The following is a 17,354-nucleotide window of genomic DNA, read 5'->3' as shown; positions in this document are numbered from 1 at the left end:
ACCTGACTCCCTGTGTGACGAAGCCGCCTGCCGGAGAGTTGTTGAATAACTAGTGAGTGAGTGAGTGAGTGAGTGAGTGAGTTCCTTCCTCCGACGGGTTCGTGTTTGTTTCTGTCTTTGACCATAGTTTCAGGGGAGAGCGCGAACGCAGTCCCCCACTACCAGAAATTATGCAGTCGAGATTCCCGCATTTGGGGAATTCGCAGGGGTCAGCACAGCCGGAGTGCAATGGCCGAGCCTCGCCCTGGGTGAACCACCTTCATGATCATGGTATCTCCCCTGCCAGGTAAGTATGAGTTGTACACATTGCGAGTCGTCACCCGTCCACAAGAGACATTTTTCAAAGAAACGGTGCCTACATCTGCAATTTAAAGAAACACTCTTTTCCTAATATAACATTTTCATTGTTATCATATCGCACTTTCCAGTCTGTTGGGTGTAATGGGTTCCTTCAGTTTTCAGTATAAGTATTTATAAATTGCATTCCCGTAATGCCTCTCGGTATATATTTGCATGCGCCTTTATCATTGGAGGACAAGATGCCAGGATTTACACAGGACGACGTCATTCGTGCAGCAGCATGTGAGATGTTCCGCAAAAGAAGCGACGGGTCTGTATACACGTCTGCGTAAACGAAATAAAAAAAATGTAACAAATGTACGACTTTCAAAAAGAAAGCAAGCAAAACATTGGTCAAACATTTGTTAAGGTCACACATAATATAAATAAACTCGAACGAATGAACGGGTCACTAAATCCGTTCTTGGTTGATATGCTCGTTTTGTTCTCTTGTTTGGCACAATAATCTAAACACGCAGTTTGTGGCTTTAAAACATGTCTCGTTCTGTTACTATAATAAAAAGTACTTCATCAACTGTTATTTCTTTTTTTAATTAATTAAACTAACCATAACTAGCAAAACTCGTCAGTACTTTTGTCTTAACCCTGTTCACATTTGTTTGTATCGGACCGCTACTGGTAGTTTCGGCTTAGAATATAATACGATAACCCTTTCTGTCCTAACTCAGTTTTCAAAACCAGTAAAGGCTGATACAATACTTGTTCGTGTGTGGAATGGGACAATAAAAAAACCAAAAAAAGAAAACGATGTTTAGACTTACAGCTTCCAGGTTAGTAACATAAATAACAAGGGAAATAGCGCCCCCTGTCAAGCTGCAGAAAGAAAAGCTTACAGCACCTGGTATTCCCAGGCGGTCTCCCATCCAAGTACTAACCAGGCCCGACCTTGCTTAGCTTCCGAGATCAGACGAGATTGGGCGTTCTCAAGGTGGTATGGCCGTAAGCGAACGACAGTCTTGGTTTATCTCTTTCATAGTATTAAGTTAATATCATTCATGCAATGACAGGTTGGGGGAGGGATTTCCAGATCTCTAATTTGTCACAAACGTTAACATTTAAGCAGCTCTGGGCTCCACGTGTGCGGGCCCGTGTGTCCGTGTGTCTGTGTGTGTATATATAGCAGCATTAAAAGTGCCATTAGATTCTTGCGAAATTGTATGTTCACAAAGTAGTAGCCACACGTTGGCATTGAAAGTGTTAAGTTCTCAAAGGCATCCATTTTGTATATTACCCTCTTTTAGTTTGAATCTGCAGCAGTGTTGTAATGGATCTCAGCTGTACTGAGCTGTGTTGCCGTTGGAGGACTGTATGCCCTGAAACCAATTTGATGTTTATTCTACAAAATAAATCCCCCTTTCAAACAACTCGTGTGGTTCTTTAGGCTGAGCAGTACTGCAAGGGTCCCTCTCCTCCAGTTAGAGACAGCATACATGTGGTTACATGATACATGGATGAAGGCTTATTGTGACTTGTTCGACTCCTCGAGACCATCACTTTCAATTCAAACACAAAATGTCTCGTTTTCAATCGCTCGACAACACCCACAGTACAGAAATGTGCATTAATGATCAACAAAATGAGAATACGTTAAAAAAAAAAAAAAAAGATGTAAAGCTGGTAGATTCGTATCTCAGAGGAACGGGAAATTAAAACAAGGTAAAGGCAATCATCTAAATAAAGCTGAATCAATAACGGATAACGACATAGAACGTCTGTACAGAGCTGAAACACTATGTTTTAAAAAAAACAACTGTACCGCTGAACCTCGTCTTCTTTAATATTAGCAACTTTGTAACTTTGATACACGTGCCGCTGACTCGTTACTTTGTCTTCTCAAGATGAAACACTTCACAATACATGTACATAAAACACTTTGGTACTTTCTAGAACATTATACGCTCCGAAAGAAAAAACAAAATCTCATTCCCAGTCTGACAGAGCCACCTGCTGGAGATATATAGATAATCGCTAATTGCTTTCAATACCTGTGTTTTTAACTTTGACTATAACATCAGGGGAGAGCGCGAACGCGATTGCAGCCCTGCTTGTAAATCTGCTTGTATGTGGTTTTATGTTGTCTAATTAAAGTGTTTGTCTGCCAAGATATGTTTTAAGGGGCTTAGTGGTCAGGTGGTTAAAGAAAAGCTCTTGTTACCGGGAGGTTCCTGGTTCAATCCCAGCTCAGCCACTGGCTCATTGTGTGTGACCCTGTCCCTGAGCAAGTCCCTTAACCTCCTTGTGCTCCTTCCTTCAAATGAGATGTAAAACCCAGGTCCTATTGTAAGTGACTCTGCAGCAGCAGCAGCAGCAGCAGCAGCAGCAGCAGCAGCAGCAGCAGCAGTTGTGATGCACAGTTTATCTGAATAAAAAACATCAACTAAATAAATAAAACTGATAAGCTCGAAAATGATTTCCAATTATTTAAAATAAAAATAAAAACTTTGATACAGACACTGCTGAGTCTTTACTTTTAGTCTTGTCAATAAAAAATAACGAAACATGGAAATAGATGTGCAGGAACCACGTAGCTATTTATTTGACAGTCAGAAAGCTAAAAACATTGAGCTCCTTTTAAAGAAAACCTGACTCCCTGTGTGACGAAGCCGCCTGCCGGAGAGTTGTTGAATAACTAGTGAGTGAGTGAGTGAGTGAGTGAGTGAGTTCCTTCCTCCGACGGGTTCGTGTTTGTTTCTGTCTTTGACCATAGTTTCAGGGGAGAGCGCGAACGCAGTCCCCCACTACCAGAAATTATGCAGTCGAGATTCCCGCATTTGGGGAATTCGCAGGGGTCAGCACAGCCGGAGTGCAATGGCCGAGCCTCGCCCTGGGTGAACCACCTTCATGATCATGGTATCTCCCCTGCCAGGTAAGTATGAGTTGTACACATTGCGAGTCGTCACCCGTCCACAAGAGACATTTTTCAAAGAAACGGTGCCTACATCTGCAATTTAAAGAAACACTCTTTTCCTAATATAACATTTTCATTGTTATCATAGCGCACTTTCCAGTCTGTTGGGTGTAATGGGTTCCTTCAGTTTTCAGTATAAGTATTTATAAATTGCATTCCCGTAATGCCTCTCGGTATATATTTGCATGCGCCTTTATCATTGGAGGACAAGATGCCAGGATTTACACAGGACGACGTCATTCGTGCAGCAGCATGTGAGATGTTCCGCAAAAGAAGCGACGGGTCTGTATACACGTCTGCGTAAACGAAATAAAAAAAATGTAACAAATGTACGACTTTCAAAAAGAAAGCAAGCAAAACATTGGTCAAACATTTGTTAAGGTCACACATAATATAAATAAACTCGAACGAATGAACGGGTCACTAAATCCGTTCTTGGTTGATATGCTCGTTTTGTTCTCTTGTTTGGCACAATAATCTAAACACGCAGTTTGTGGCTTTAAAACATGTCTCGTTCTGTTACTATAATAAAAAGTACTTCATCAACTGTTATTTCTTTTTTTAATTAATTAAACTAACCATAACTAGCAAAACTCGTCAGTACTTTTGTCTTAACCCTGTTCACATTTGTTTGTATCGGACCGCTACTGGTAGTTTCGGCTTAGAATATAATACGATAACCCTTTCTGTCCTAACTCAGTTTTCAAAACCAGTAAAGGCTGATACAATACTTGTTCGTGTGTGGAATGGGACAATAAAAAAACCAAAAAAAGAAAACGATGTTTAGACTTACAGCTTCCAGGTTAGTAACATAAATAACAAGGGAAATAGCGCCCCCTGTCAAGCTGCAGAAAGAAAAGCTTACAGCACCTGGTATTCCCAGGCGGTCTCCCATCCAAGTACTAACCAGGCCCGACCTTGCTTAGCTTCCGAGATCAGACGAGATCGGGCGTTCTCAAGGTGGTATGGCCGTAAGCGAACGACAGTCTTGGTTTATCTCTTTCATAGTATTAAGTTAATATCATTCATGCAATGACAGGTTGGGGGAGGGATTTCCAGATCTCTAATTTGTCACAAACGTTAACATTTAAGCAGCTCTGGGCTCCACGTGTGCGGGCCCGTGTGTCCGTGTGTCTGTGTGTGTATATATAGCAGCATTAAAAGTGCCATTAGATTCTTGCGAAATTGTATGTTCACAAAGTAGTAGCCACACGTTGGCATTGAAAGTGTTAAGTTCTCAAAGGCATCCATTTTGTATATTACCCTCTTTTAGTTTGAATCTGCAGCAGTGTTGTAATGGATCTCAGCTGTACTGAGCTGTGTTGCCGTTGGAGGACTGTATGCCCTGAAACCAATTTGATGTTTATTCTACAAAATAAATCCCCCTTTCAAACAACTCGTGTGGTTCTTTAGGCTGAGCAGTACTGCAAGGGTCCCTCTCCTCCAGTTAGAGACAGCATACATGTGGTTACATGATACATGGATGAAGGCTTATTGTGACTTGTTCGACTCCTCGAGACCATCTCTTTCAATTCAAACACAAAATGTCTCGTTTTCAATCGCTCGACAACACCCACAGTACAGAAATGTGCATTAATGATCAACAAAATGAGAATACGTTAAAAAAAAAAAAAAAAGATGTAAAGCTGGTAGATTCGTATCTCAGAGGAACGGGAAATTAAAACAAGGTAAAGGCAATCATCTAAATAAAGCTGAATCAATAACGGATAACGACATAGAACGTCTGTACAGAGCTGAAACACTATGTTTTAAAAAAAACAACTGTACCGCTGAACCTCGTCTTCTTTAATATTAGCAACTTTGTAACTTTGATACACGTGCCGCTGACTCGTTACTTTGTCTTCTCAAGATGAAACACTTCACAATACATGTACATAAAACACTTTGGTACTTTCTAGAACATTATACGCTCCGAAAGAAAAAACAAAATCTCATTCCCAGTCTGACAGAGCCACCTGCTGGAGATATATAGATAATCGCTAATTGCTTTCAATACCTGTGTTTTTAACTTTGACTATAACATCAGGGGAGAGCGCGAACGCGATTGCAGCCCTGCTTGTAAATCTGCTTGTATGTGGTTTTATGTTGTCTAATTAAAGTGTTTGTCTGCCAAGATATGTTTTAAGGGGCTTAGTGGTCAGGTGGTTAAAGAAAAGCTCTTGTTACCGGGAGGTTCCTGGTTCAATCCCAGCTCAGCCACTGGCTCATTGTGTGTGACCCTGTCCCTGAGCAAGTCCCTTAACCTCCTTGTGCTCCTTCCTTCAAATGAGATGTAAAACCCAGGTCCTATTGTAAGTGACTCTGCAGCAGCAGCAGCAGCAGCAGCAGCAGTTGTGATGCACAGTTTATCTGAATAAAAAACATCAACTAAATAAATAAAACTGATAAGCTCGAAAATGATTTCCAATTATTTAAAATAAAAATAAAAACTTTGATACAGACACTGCTGAGTCTTTACTTTTAGTCTTGTCAATAAAAAATAACGAAACATGGAAATAGATGTGCAGGAACCACGTAGCTATTTATTTGACAGTCAGAAAGCTAAAAACATTGAGCTCCTTTTAAAGAAAACCTGACTCCCTGTGTGACGAAGCCGCCTGCCGGAGAGTTGTTGAATAACTAGTGAGTGAGTGAGTGAGTTCCTTCCTCCGACGGGTTCGTGTTTGTTTCTGTCTTTGACCATAGTTTCAGGGGAGAGCGCGAACGCAGTCCCCCACTACCAGAAATTATGCAGTCGAGATTCCCGCATTTGGGGAATTCGCAGGGGTCAGCACAGCCGGAGTGCAATGGCCGAGCCTCGCCCTGGGTGAACCACCTTCATGATCATGGTATCTCCCCTGCCAGGTAAGTATGAGTTGTACACATTGCGAGTCGTCACCCGTCCACAAGAGACATTTTTCAAAGAAACGGTGCCTACATCTGCAATTTAAAGAAACACTCTTTTCCTAATATAACATTTTCATTGTTATCATAGCGCACTTTCCAGTCTGTTGGGTGTAATGGGTTCCTTCAGTTTTCAGTATAAGTATTTATAAATTGCATTCCCGTAATGCCTCTCGGTATATATTTGCATGCGCCTTTATGGAGGACAAGATGCCAGGATTTACACAGGACGACGTCATTCGTGCAGCAGCATGTGAGATGTTCCGCAAAAGAAGCGACGGGTCTGTATACACGTCTGCGTAAACGAAATAAAAAAAATGTAACAAATGTACGACTTTCAAAAAGAAAGCAAGCAAAACATTGGTCAAACATTTGTTAAGGTCACACATAATATAAATAAACTCGAACGAATGAACGGGTCACTAAATCCGTTCTTGGTTGATATGCTCGTTTTGTTCTCTTGTTTGGCACAATAATCTAAACACGCAGTTTGTGGCTTTAAAACATGTCTCGTTCTGTTACTATAATAAAAAGTACTTCATCAACTGTTATTTCTTTTTTTAATTAATTAAACTAACCATAACTAGCAAAACTCGTCAGTACTTTTGTCTTAACCCTGTTCACATTTGTTTGTATCGGACCGCTACTGGTAGTTTCGGCTTAGAATATAATACGATAACCCTTTCTGTCCTAACTCAGTTTTCAAAACCAGTAAAGGCTGATACAATACTTGTTCGTGTGTGGAATGGGACAATAAAAAAACCAAAAAAAGAAAACGATGTTTAGACTTACAGCTTCCAGGTTAGTAACATAAATAACAAGGGAAATAGCGCCCCCTGTCAAGCTGCAGAAAGAAAAGCTTACAGCACCTGGTATTCCCAGGCGGTCTCCCATCCAAGTACTAACCAGGCCCGACCTTGCTTAGCTTCCGAGATCAGACGAGATCGGGCGTTCTCAAGGTGGTATGGCCGTAAGCGAACGACAGTCTTGGTTTATCTCTTTCATAGTATTAAGTTAATATCATTCATGCAATGACAGGTTGGGGGAGGGATTTCCAGATCTCTAATTTGTCACAAACGTTAACATTTAAGCAGCTCTGGGCTCCACGTGTGCGGGCCCGTGTGTCCGTGTGTCTGTGTGTGTATATATAGCAGCATTAAAAGTGCCATTAGATTCTTGCGAAATTGTATGTTCACAAAGTAGTAGCCACACGTTGGCATTGAAAGTGTTAAGTTCTCAAAGGCATCCATTTTGTATATTACCCTCTTTTAGTTTGAATCTGCAGCAGTGTTGTAATGGATCTCAGCTGTACTGAGCTGTGTTGCCGTTGGAGGACTGTATGCCCTGAAACCAATTTGATGTTTATTCTACAAAATAAATCCCCCTTTCAAACAACTCGTGTGGTTCTTTAGGCTGAGCAGTACTGCAAGGGTCCCTCTCCTCCAGTTAGAGACAGCATACATGTGGTTACATGATACATGGATGAAGGCTTATTGTGACTTGTTCGACTCCTCGAGACCATCTCTTTCAATTCAAACACAAAATGTCTCGTTTTCAATCGCTCGACAACACCCACAGTACAGAAATGTGCATTAATGATCAACAAAATGAGAATACGTTAAAAAAAAAAAAAAAAGATGTAAAGCTGGTAGATTCGTATCTCAGAGGAACGGGAAATTAAAACAAGGTAAAGGCAATCATCTAAATAAAGCTGAATCAATAACGGATAACGACATAGAACGTCTGTACAGAGCTGAAACACTATGTTTTAAAAAAAACAACTGTACCGCTGAACCTCGTCTTCTTTAATATTAGCAACTTTGTAACTTTGATACACGTGCCGCTGACTCGTTACTTTGTCTTCTCAAGATGAAACACTTCACAATACATGTACATAAAACACTTTGGTACTTTCTAGAACATTATACGCTCCGAAAGAAAAAACAAAATCTCATTCCCAGTCTGACAGAGCCACCTGCTGGAGATATATAGATAATCGCTAATTGCTTTCAATACCTGTGTTTTTAACTTTGACTATAACATCAGGGGAGAGCGCGAACGCGATTGCAGCCCTGCTTGTAAATCTGCTTGTATGTGGTTTTATGTTGTCTAATTAAAGTGTTTGTCTGCCAAGATATGTTTTAAGGGGCTTAGTGGTCAGGTGGTTAAAGAAAAGCTCTTGTTACCGGGAGGTTCCTGGTTCAATCCCAGCTCAGCCACTGGCTCATTGTGTGTGACCCTGTCCCTGAGCAAGTCCCTTAACCTCCTTGTGCTCCTTCCTTCAAATGAGATGTAAAACCCAGGTCCTATTGTAAGTGACTCTGCAGCAGCAGCAGCAGCAGCAGCAGCAGCAGCAGCAGCAGCAGCAGCAGCAGCAGCAGCAGCAGCAGCAGTTGTGATGCACAGTTTATCTGAATAAAAAACATCAACTAAATAAATAAAACTGATAAGCTCGAAAATGATTTCCAATTATTTAAAATAAAAATAAAAACTTTGATACAGACACTGCTGAGTCTTTACTTTTAGTCTTGTCAATAAAAAATAACGAAACATGGAAATAGATGTGCAGGAACCACGTAGCTATTTATTTGACAGTCAGAAAGCTAAAAACATTGAGCTCCTTTTAAAGAAAACCTGACTCCCTGTGTGACGAAGCCGCCTGCCGGAGAGTTGTTGAACAACTAGTGAGTGAGTGAGTTCCTTCCTGCGACGGGTTCGTGTTTGTTTCTGTCTTTGACCATAGTTTCAGGGGAGAGCGCGAACGCAGTCCCCCACTACCAGAAATTATGCAGTCGAGATTCCCGCATTTGGGGAATTCGCAGGGGTCAGCACAGCCGGAGTGCAATGGCCGAGCCTCGCCCTGGGTGAACCACCTTCATGATCATGGTATCTCCCCTGCCAGGTAAGTATGAGTTGTACACATTGCGAGTCGTCACCCGTCCACAAGAGACATTTTTCAAAGAAACGGTGCCTACATCTGCAATTTAAAGAAACACTCTTTTCCTAATATAACATTTTCATTGTTATCATATCGCACTTTCCAGTCTGTTGGGTGTAATGGGTTCCTTCAGTTTTCAGTATAAGTATTTATAAATTGCATTCCCGTAATGCCTCTCGGTATATATTTGCATGCGCCTTTATCATTGGAGGACAAGATGCCAGGATTTACACAGGACGACGTCATTCGTGCAGCAGCATGTGAGATGTTCCGCAAAAGAAGCGACGGGTCTGTATACACGTCTGCGTAAACGAAATAAAAAAAATGCAACAAATGTACGACTTTCAAAAAGAAAGCAAGCAAAACATTGGTCAAACATTTGTTAAGGTCACACATAATATAAATAAACTCGAACGAATGAACGGGTCACTAAATCCGTTCTTGGTTGATATGCTCGTTTTGTTCTCTTGTTTGGCACAATAATCTAAACACGCAGTTTGTGGCTTTAAAACATGTCTCGTTCTGTTACTATAATAAAAAGTACTTCATCAACTGTTATTTCTTTTTTTAATTAATTAAACTAACCATAACTAGCAAAACTCGTCAGTACTTTTGTCTTAACCCTGTTCACATTTGTTTGTATCGGACCGCTACTGGTAGTTTCGGCTTAGAATATAATACGATAACCCTTTCTGTCCTAACTCAGTTTTCAAAACCAGTAAAGGCTGATACAATACTTGTTCGTGTGTGGAATGGGACAATAAAAAAACCAAAAAAAGAAAACGATGTTTAGACTTACAGCTTCCAGGTTAGTAACATAAATAACAAGGGAAATAGCGCCCCCTGTCAAGCTGCAGAAAGAAAAGCTTACAGCACCTGGTATTCCCAGGCGGTCTCCCATCCAAGTACTAACCAGGCCCGACGTTGCTTAGCTTCCGAGATCAGACGAGATCGGGCGTTCTCAAGGTGGTATGGCCGTAAGCGAACGACAGTCTTGGTTTATCTCTTTCATAGTATTAAGTTAATATCATTCATGCAATGACAGGTTGGGGGAGGGATTTCCAGATCTCTAATTTGTCACAAACGTTAACATTTAAGCAGCTCTGGGCTCCACGTGTGCGGGCCCGTGTGTCCGTGTGTCTGTGTGTGTATATATAGCAGCATTAAAAGTGCCATTAGATTCTTGCGAAATTGTATGTTCACAAAGTAGTAGCCACACGTTGGCATTGAAAGTGTTAAGTTCTCAAAGGCATCCATTTTGTATATTACCCTCTTTTAGTTTGAATCTGCAGCAGTGTTGTAATGGATCTCAGCTGTACTGAGCTGTGTTGCCGTTGGAGGACTGTATGCCCTGAAACCAATTTGATGTTTATTCTACAAAATAAATCCCCCTTTCAAACAACTCGTGTGGTTCTTTAGGCTGAGCAGTACTGCAAGGGTCCCTCTCCTCCAGTTAGAGACAGCATACATGTGGTTACATGATACATGGATGAAGGCTTATTGTGACTTGTTCGACTCCTCGAGACCATCACTTTCAATTCAAACACAAAATGTCTCGTTTTCAATCGCTCGACAACACCCACAGTACAGAAATGTGCATTAATGATCAACAAAATGAGAATACGTTAAAAAAAAAAAAAAAGATGTAAAGCTGGTAGATTCGTATCTCAGAGGAACGGGAAATTAAAACAAGGTAAAGGCAATCATCTAAATAAAGCTGAATCAATAACGGATAACGACATAGAACGTCTGTACAGAGCTGAAACACTATGTTTTAAAAAAAACAACTGTACCGCTGAACCTCGTCTTCTTTAATATTAGCAACTTTGTAACTTTGATACACGTGCCGCTGACTCGTTACTTTGTCTTCTCAAGATGAAACACTTCACAATACATGTACATAAAACACTTTGGTACTTTCTAGAACATTATACGCTCCGAAAGAAAAAACAAAATCTCATTCCCAGTCTGACAGAGCCACCTGCTGGAGATATATAGATAATCGCTAATTGCTTTCAATACCTGTGTTTTTAACTTTGACTATAACATCAGGGGAGAGCGCGAACGCGATTGCAGCCCTGCTTGTAAATCTGCTTGTATGTGGTTTTATGTTGTCTAATTAAAGTGTTTGTCTGCCAAGATATGTTTTAAGGGGCTTAGTGGTCAGGTGGTTAAAGAAAAGCTCTTGTTACCGGGAGGTTCCTGGTTCAATCCCAGCTCAGCCACTGGCTCATTGTGTGTGACCCTGTCCCTGAGCAAGTCCCTTAACCTCCTTGTGCTCCTTCCTTCAAATGAGATGTAAAACCCAGGTCCTATTGTAAGTGACTCTGCAGCAGCAGCAGCAGCAGCAGCAGCAGCAGCAGCAGTTGTGATGCACAGTTTATCTGAATAAAAAACATCAACTAAATAAATAAAACTGATAAGCTCGAAAATGATTTCCAATTATTTAAAATAAAAATAAAAACTTTGATACAGACACTGCTGAGTCTTTACTTTTAGTCTTGTCAATAAAAAATAACGAAACATGGAAATAGATGTGCAGGAACCACGTAGCTATTTATTTGACAGTCAGAAAGCTAAAAACATTGAGCTCCTTTTAAAGAAAACCTGACTCCCTGTGTGACGAAGCCGCCTGCCGGAGAGTTGTTGAATAACTAGTGAGTGAGTGAGTGAGTGAGTGAGTTCCTTCCTCCGACGGGTTCGTGTTTGTTTTTGTCTTTGACCATAGTTTCAGGGGAGAGCGCGAACGCAGTCCCCCACTACCAGAAATTATGCAGTCGAGATTCCCGCATTTGGGGAATTCGCAGGGGTCAGCACAGCCGGAGTGCAATGGCCGAGCCTCGCCCTGGGTGAACCACCTTCATGATCATGGTATCTCCCCTGCCAGGTAAGTATGAGTTGTACACATTGCGAGTCGTCACCCGTCCACAAGAGACATTTTTCAAAGAAACGGTGCCTACATCTGCAATTTAAAGAAACACTCTTTTCCTAATATAACATTTTCATTGTTATCATATCGCACTTTCCAGTCTGTTGGGTGTAATGGGTTCCTTCAGTTTTCAGTATAAGTATTTATAAATTGCATTCCCGTAATGCCTCTCGGTATATATTTGCATGCGCCTTTATCATTGGAGGACAAGATGCCAGGATTTACACAGGACGACGTCATTCGTGCAGCAGCATGTGAGATGTTCCGCAAAAGAAGCGACGGGTCTGTATACACGTCTGCGTAAACGAAATAAAAAAAATGTAACAAATGTACGACTTTCAAAAAGAAAGCAAGCAAAACATTGGTCAAACATTTGTTAAGGTCACACATAATATAAATAAACTCGAACGAATGAACGGGTCACTAAATCCGTTCTTGGTTGATATGCTCGTTTTGTTCTCTTGTTTGGCACAATAATCTAAACACGCAGTTTGTGGCTTTAAAACATGTCTCGTTCTGTTACTATAAAAGTACTTCATCAACTGTTATTTCTTTTTTTAATTAATTAAACTAACCATAACTAGCAAAACTCGTCAGTACTTTTGTCTTAACCCTGTTCACATTTGTTTGTATCGGACCGCTACTGGTAGTTTCGGCTTAGAATATAATACGATAACCCTTTCTGTCCTAACTCAGTTTTCAAAACCAGTAAAGGCTGATACAATACTTGTTCGTGTGTGGAATGGGACAATAAAAAAACCAAAAAAAGAAAACGATGTTTAGACTTACAGCTTCCAGGTTAGTAACATAAATAACAAGGGAAATAGCGCCCCCTGTCAAGCTGCAGAAAGAAAAGCTACAGCACCTGGTATTCCCAGGCGGTCTCCCATCCAAGTACTAACCAGGCCCGACCTTGCTTAGCTTCCGAGATCAGACGAGATCGGGCGTTCTCAAGGTGGTATGGCCGTAAGCGAACGACAATCTTGGTTTATCTCTTTCATAGTATTAAGTTAATATCATTCATGCAATGACAGGTTGGGGGAGGGATTTCCAGATCTCTAATTTGTCACAAACGTTAACATTTAAGCAGCTCTGGGCTCCATGTGTGCGGGCCCGTGTGTCCGTGTGTCTGTGTGTGTATATATAGCAGCGTTAAAAGTGCCATTAGATTCTTGCGAAATTGTATGTTCACAAAGTAGTAGCCACACGTTGGCATTGAAAGTGTTAAGTTCTCAAAGGCATCCATTTTGTATATTACCCTCTTTTAGTTTGAATCTGCAGCAGTGTTGTAATGGATCTCAGCTGTACTGAGCTGTGTTGCCGTTGGAAGACTGTATGCCCTGAAACCAATTTGATGTTTATTCTACAAAATAAATCCCCCTTTCAAACAACTCGTGTGGTTCTTTAGGCTGAGCAGTACTGCAAGGGTCCCTCTCCTCCAGTTAGAGACAGCATACATGTGGTTACATGATACATGGATGAAGGCTTATTGTGACTTGTTCGACTCCTCGAGACCATCACTTTCAATTCAAACACAAAATGTCTCGTTTTCAATCGCTCGACAACACCCACAGTACAGAAATGTGCATTAATGATCAACAAAATGAGAATACGTTAAAAAAAAAAAAAAAAGATGTAAAGCTGGTAGATTCGTATCTCAGAGGAACAGGAAATTAAAACAAGGTAAAGGCAATCATCTAAATAAAGCTGAATCAATAACGGATAACGACATAGAACGTCTGTACAGAGCTGAAACACTATGTTTTAAAAAAAACAACTGTACCGCTGAACCTCGTCTTCTTTAATATTAGCAACTTTGTAACTTTGATACACGTGCCGCTGACTCGTTACTTTGTCTTCTCAAGATGAAACACTTCACAATACATGTACATAAAACACTTTGGTACTTTCTAGAACATTATACGCTCCGAAAGAAAAAACAAAATCTCATTCCCAGTCTGACAGAGCCACCTGCTGGAGATATATAGATAATCGCTAATTGCTTTCAATACCTGTGTTTTTAACTTTGACTATAACATCAGGGGAGAGCGCGAACGCGATTGCAGCCCTGCTTGTAAATCTGCTTGTATGTGGTTTTATGTTGTCTAATTAAAGTGTTTGTCTGCCAAGATATGTTTTAAGGGGCTTAGTGGTCAGGTGGTTAAAGAAAAGCTCTTGTTACCGGGAGGTTCCTGGTTCAATCCCAGCTCAGCCACTGGCTCATTGTGTGTGACCCTGTCCCTGAGCAAGTCCCTTAACCTCCTTGTGCTCCTTCCTTCAAATGAGATGTAAAACCCAGGTCCTATTGTAAGTGACTCTGCAGCAGCAGCAGCAGCAGCAGCAGCAGTTGTGATGCACAGTTTATCTGAATAAAAAACATCAACTAAATAAATAAAACTGATAAGCTCGAAAATGATTTCCAATTATTTAAAATAAAAATAAAAACTTTGATACAGACACTGCTGAGTCTTTACTTTTAGTCTTGTCAATAAAAAATAACGAAACATGGAAATAGATGTGCAGGAACCACGTAGCTATTTATTTGACAGTCAGAAAGCTAAAAACATTGAGCTCCTTTTAAAGAAAACCTGACTCCCTGTGTGACGAAGCCGCCTGCCGGAGAGTTGTTGAACAACTAGTGAGTGAGTGAGTTCCTTCCTGCGACGGGTTCGTGTTTGTTTCTGTCTTTGACCATAGTTTCAGGGGAGAGCGCGAACGCAGTCCCCCACTACCAGAAATTATGCAGTCGAGATTCCCGCATTTGGGGAATTCGCAGGGGTCAGCACAGCCGGAGTGCAATGGCCGAGCCTCGCCCTGGGTGAACCACCTTCATGATCATGGTATCTCCCCTGCCAGGTAAGTATGAGTTGTACACATTGCGAGTCGTCACCCGTCCACAAGAGACATTTTTCAAAGAAACGGTGCCTACATCTGCAATTTAAAGAAACACTCTTTTCCTAATATAACATTTTCATTGTTATCATATCGCACTTTCCAGTCTGTTGGGTGTAATGGGTTCCTTCAGTTTTCAGTATAAGTATTTATAAATTGCATTCCCGTAATGCCTCTCGGTATATATTTGCATGCGCCTTTATCATTGGAGGACAAGATGCCAGGATTTACACAGGACGACGTCATTCGTGCAGCAGCATGTGAGATGTTCCGCAAAAGAAGCGACGGGTCTGTATACACGTCTGCGTAAACGAAATAAAAAAAATGTAACAAATGTACGACTTTCAAAAAGAAAGCAAGCAAAACATTGGTCAAACATTTGTTAAGGTCACACATAATATAAATAAACTCGAACGAATGAACGGGTCACTAAATCCGTTCTTGGTTGATATGCTCGTTTTGTTCTCTTGTTTGGCACAATAATCTAAACACGCAGTTTGTGGCTTTAAAACATGTCTCGTTCTGTTACTATAATAAAAAGTACTTCATCAACTGTTATTTCTTTTTTTAATTAATTAAACTAACCATAACTAGCAAAACTCGTCAGTACTTTTGTCTTAACCCTGTTCACATTTGTTTGTATCGGACCGCTACTGGTAGTTTCGGCTTAGAATATAATACGATAACCCTTTCTGTCCTAACTCAGTTTTCAAAACCAGTAAAGGCTGATACAATACTTGTTCGTGTGTGGAATGGGACAATAAAAAAACCAAAAAAAGAAAACGATGTTTAGACTTACAGCTTCCAGGTTAGTAACATAAATAACAAGGGAAATAGCGCACCCTGTCAAGCTGCAGAAAGAAAAGCTTACAGCACCTGGTATTCCCAGGCGGTCTCCCATCCAAGTACTAACCAGGCCCGACCTTGCTTAGCTTCCGAGATCAGACGAGATCGGGCGTTCTCAAGGTGGTATGGCCGTAAGCGAACGACAGTCTTGGTTTATCTCTTTCATAGTATTAAGTTAATATCATTCATGCAATGACAGGTTGGGGGAGGGATTTCCAGATCTCTAATTTGTCACAAACGTTAACATTTAAGCAGCTCTGGGCTCCACGTGTGCGGGCCCGTGTGTCCGTGTGTCTGTGTGTGTATATATAGCAGCATTAAAAGTGCCATTAGATTCTTGCGAAATTGTATGTTCACAAAGTAGTAGCCACACGTTGGCATTGAAAGTGTTAAGTTCTCAAAGGCATCCATTTTGTATATTACCCTCTTTTAGTTTGAATCTGCAGCAGTGTTGTAATGGATCTCAGCTGTACTGAGCTGTGTTGCCGTTGGAGGACTGTATGCCCTGAAACGAATTTGATGTTTATTCTACAAAATAAATCCCCCTTTCAAACAACTCGTGTGGTTCTTTAGGCTGAGCAGTACTGCAAGGGTCCCTCTCCTCCAGTTAGAGACAGCATACATGTGGTTACATGATACATGGATGAAGGCTTATTGTGACTTGTTCGACTCCTCGAGACCATCTCTTTCAATTCAAACACAAAATGTCTCGTTTTCAATCGCTCGACAACACCCACAGTACAGAAATGTGCATTAATGATCAACAAAATGAGAATACGTTAAAAAAAAAAAAAAAGATGTAAAGCTGGTAGATTCGTATCTCAGAGGAACGGGAAATTAAAACAAGGTAAAGGCAATCATCTAAATAAAGCTGAATCAATAACGGATAACGACATAGAACGTCTGTACAGAGCTGAAACACTATGTTTTAAAAAAAACAACTGTACCGCTGAACCTCGTCTTCTTTAATATTAGCAACTTTGTAACTTTGATACACGTGCCGCTGACTCGTTACTTTGTCTTCTCAAGATGAAACACTTCACAATACATGTACATAAAACACTTTGGTACTTTCTAGAACATTATACGCTCCGAAAGAAAAAACAAAATCTCATTCCCAGTCTGACAGAGCCACCTGCTGGAGATATATAGATAATCGCTAATTGCTTTCAATACCTGTGTTTTTAACTTTGACTATAACATCAGGGGAGAGCGCGAACGCGATTGCAGCCCTGCTTGTAAATCTGCTTGTATGTGGTTTTATGTTGTCTAATTAAAGTGTTTGTCTGCCAAGATATGTTTTAAGGGGCTTAGTGGTCAGGTGGTTAAAGAAAAGCTCTTGTTACCGGGAGGTTCCTGGTTCAATCCCAGCTCAGCCACTGGCTCATTGTGTGTGACCCTGTCCCTGAGCAAGTCCCTTAACCTCCTTGTGCTCCTTCCTTCAAATGAGATGTAAAACCCAGGTCCTATTGTAAGTGACTCTGCAGCAGCAGCAGCAGCAGCAGTTGTGATGCACAGTTTATCTGAATAAAAAACATCAACTAAATAAATAAAACTGATAAGCTCGAAAATGATTT

General features: G+C 40.9%; 12 non-coding genes across 12 annotated transcripts; all 12 read right to left on the bottom strand.

Moving 5' to 3' along the window:
* Nucleotides 1-130: 130 nt before the first annotated feature.
* Nucleotides 131-294, bottom strand: LOC131707093 (U1 spliceosomal RNA). Its single transcript, XR_009310969.1, has one exon. It is a non-coding gene; the product is annotated as a U1 spliceosomal RNA (small nuclear RNA).
* An 892-nt stretch (nucleotides 295-1,186) lies between these two features.
* Nucleotides 1,187-1,305, bottom strand: LOC131706803 (5S ribosomal RNA). The gene has a single exon (XR_009310813.1). It is a non-coding gene; the product is annotated as a 5S ribosomal RNA (ribosomal RNA).
* A 1,765-nt stretch (nucleotides 1,306-3,070) lies between these two features.
* LOC131707090 (U1 spliceosomal RNA) lies at nucleotides 3,071-3,234 on the bottom strand. The gene has a single exon (XR_009310968.1). It is a non-coding gene; the product is annotated as a U1 spliceosomal RNA (small nuclear RNA).
* Nucleotides 3,235-4,126: 892 nt separating this feature from the next.
* Nucleotides 4,127-4,245, bottom strand: LOC131706035 (5S ribosomal RNA). Its single transcript, XR_009310585.1, has one exon. It is a non-coding gene; the product is annotated as a 5S ribosomal RNA (ribosomal RNA).
* Nucleotides 4,246-5,977: 1,732 nt separating this feature from the next.
* Nucleotides 5,978-6,141, bottom strand: LOC131707089 (U1 spliceosomal RNA). The gene has a single exon (XR_009310966.1). It is a non-coding gene; the product is annotated as a U1 spliceosomal RNA (small nuclear RNA).
* Nucleotides 6,142-7,029: 888 nt separating this feature from the next.
* Nucleotides 7,030-7,148, bottom strand: LOC131706027 (5S ribosomal RNA). The gene has a single exon (XR_009310584.1). It is a non-coding gene; the product is annotated as a 5S ribosomal RNA (ribosomal RNA).
* Nucleotides 7,149-8,918: 1,770 nt separating this feature from the next.
* On the bottom strand, nucleotides 8,919-9,082 carry LOC131707086 (U1 spliceosomal RNA). Its single transcript, XR_009310964.1, has one exon. It is a non-coding gene; the product is annotated as a U1 spliceosomal RNA (small nuclear RNA).
* An 892-nt stretch (nucleotides 9,083-9,974) lies between these two features.
* Nucleotides 9,975-10,093, bottom strand: LOC131706795 (5S ribosomal RNA). Its single transcript, XR_009310808.1, has one exon. It is a non-coding gene; the product is annotated as a 5S ribosomal RNA (ribosomal RNA).
* A 1,748-nt stretch (nucleotides 10,094-11,841) lies between these two features.
* LOC131707082 (U1 spliceosomal RNA) lies at nucleotides 11,842-12,005 on the bottom strand. The gene has a single exon (XR_009310961.1). It is a non-coding gene; the product is annotated as a U1 spliceosomal RNA (small nuclear RNA).
* An 887-nt stretch (nucleotides 12,006-12,892) lies between these two features.
* On the bottom strand, nucleotides 12,893-13,011 carry LOC131706832 (5S ribosomal RNA). The gene has a single exon (XR_009310833.1). It is a non-coding gene; the product is annotated as a 5S ribosomal RNA (ribosomal RNA).
* A 1,728-nt stretch (nucleotides 13,012-14,739) lies between these two features.
* LOC131707080 (U1 spliceosomal RNA) lies at nucleotides 14,740-14,903 on the bottom strand. Its single transcript, XR_009310959.1, has one exon. It is a non-coding gene; the product is annotated as a U1 spliceosomal RNA (small nuclear RNA).
* Nucleotides 14,904-15,795: 892 nt separating this feature from the next.
* On the bottom strand, nucleotides 15,796-15,914 carry LOC131706017 (5S ribosomal RNA). The gene has a single exon (XR_009310583.1). It is a non-coding gene; the product is annotated as a 5S ribosomal RNA (ribosomal RNA).
* Nucleotides 15,915-17,354: the final 1,440 nt, after the last annotated feature.

This window comes from Acipenser ruthenus, chromosome 2 (assembly GCF_902713425.1).
Source record: "Acipenser ruthenus chromosome 2, fAciRut3.2 maternal haplotype, whole genome shotgun sequence".
Taxonomy (NCBI): domain Eukaryota; kingdom Metazoa; phylum Chordata; class Actinopteri; order Acipenseriformes; family Acipenseridae; genus Acipenser; species Acipenser ruthenus.
This window is presented reverse-complemented; position numbering and strand designations above follow the sequence as displayed.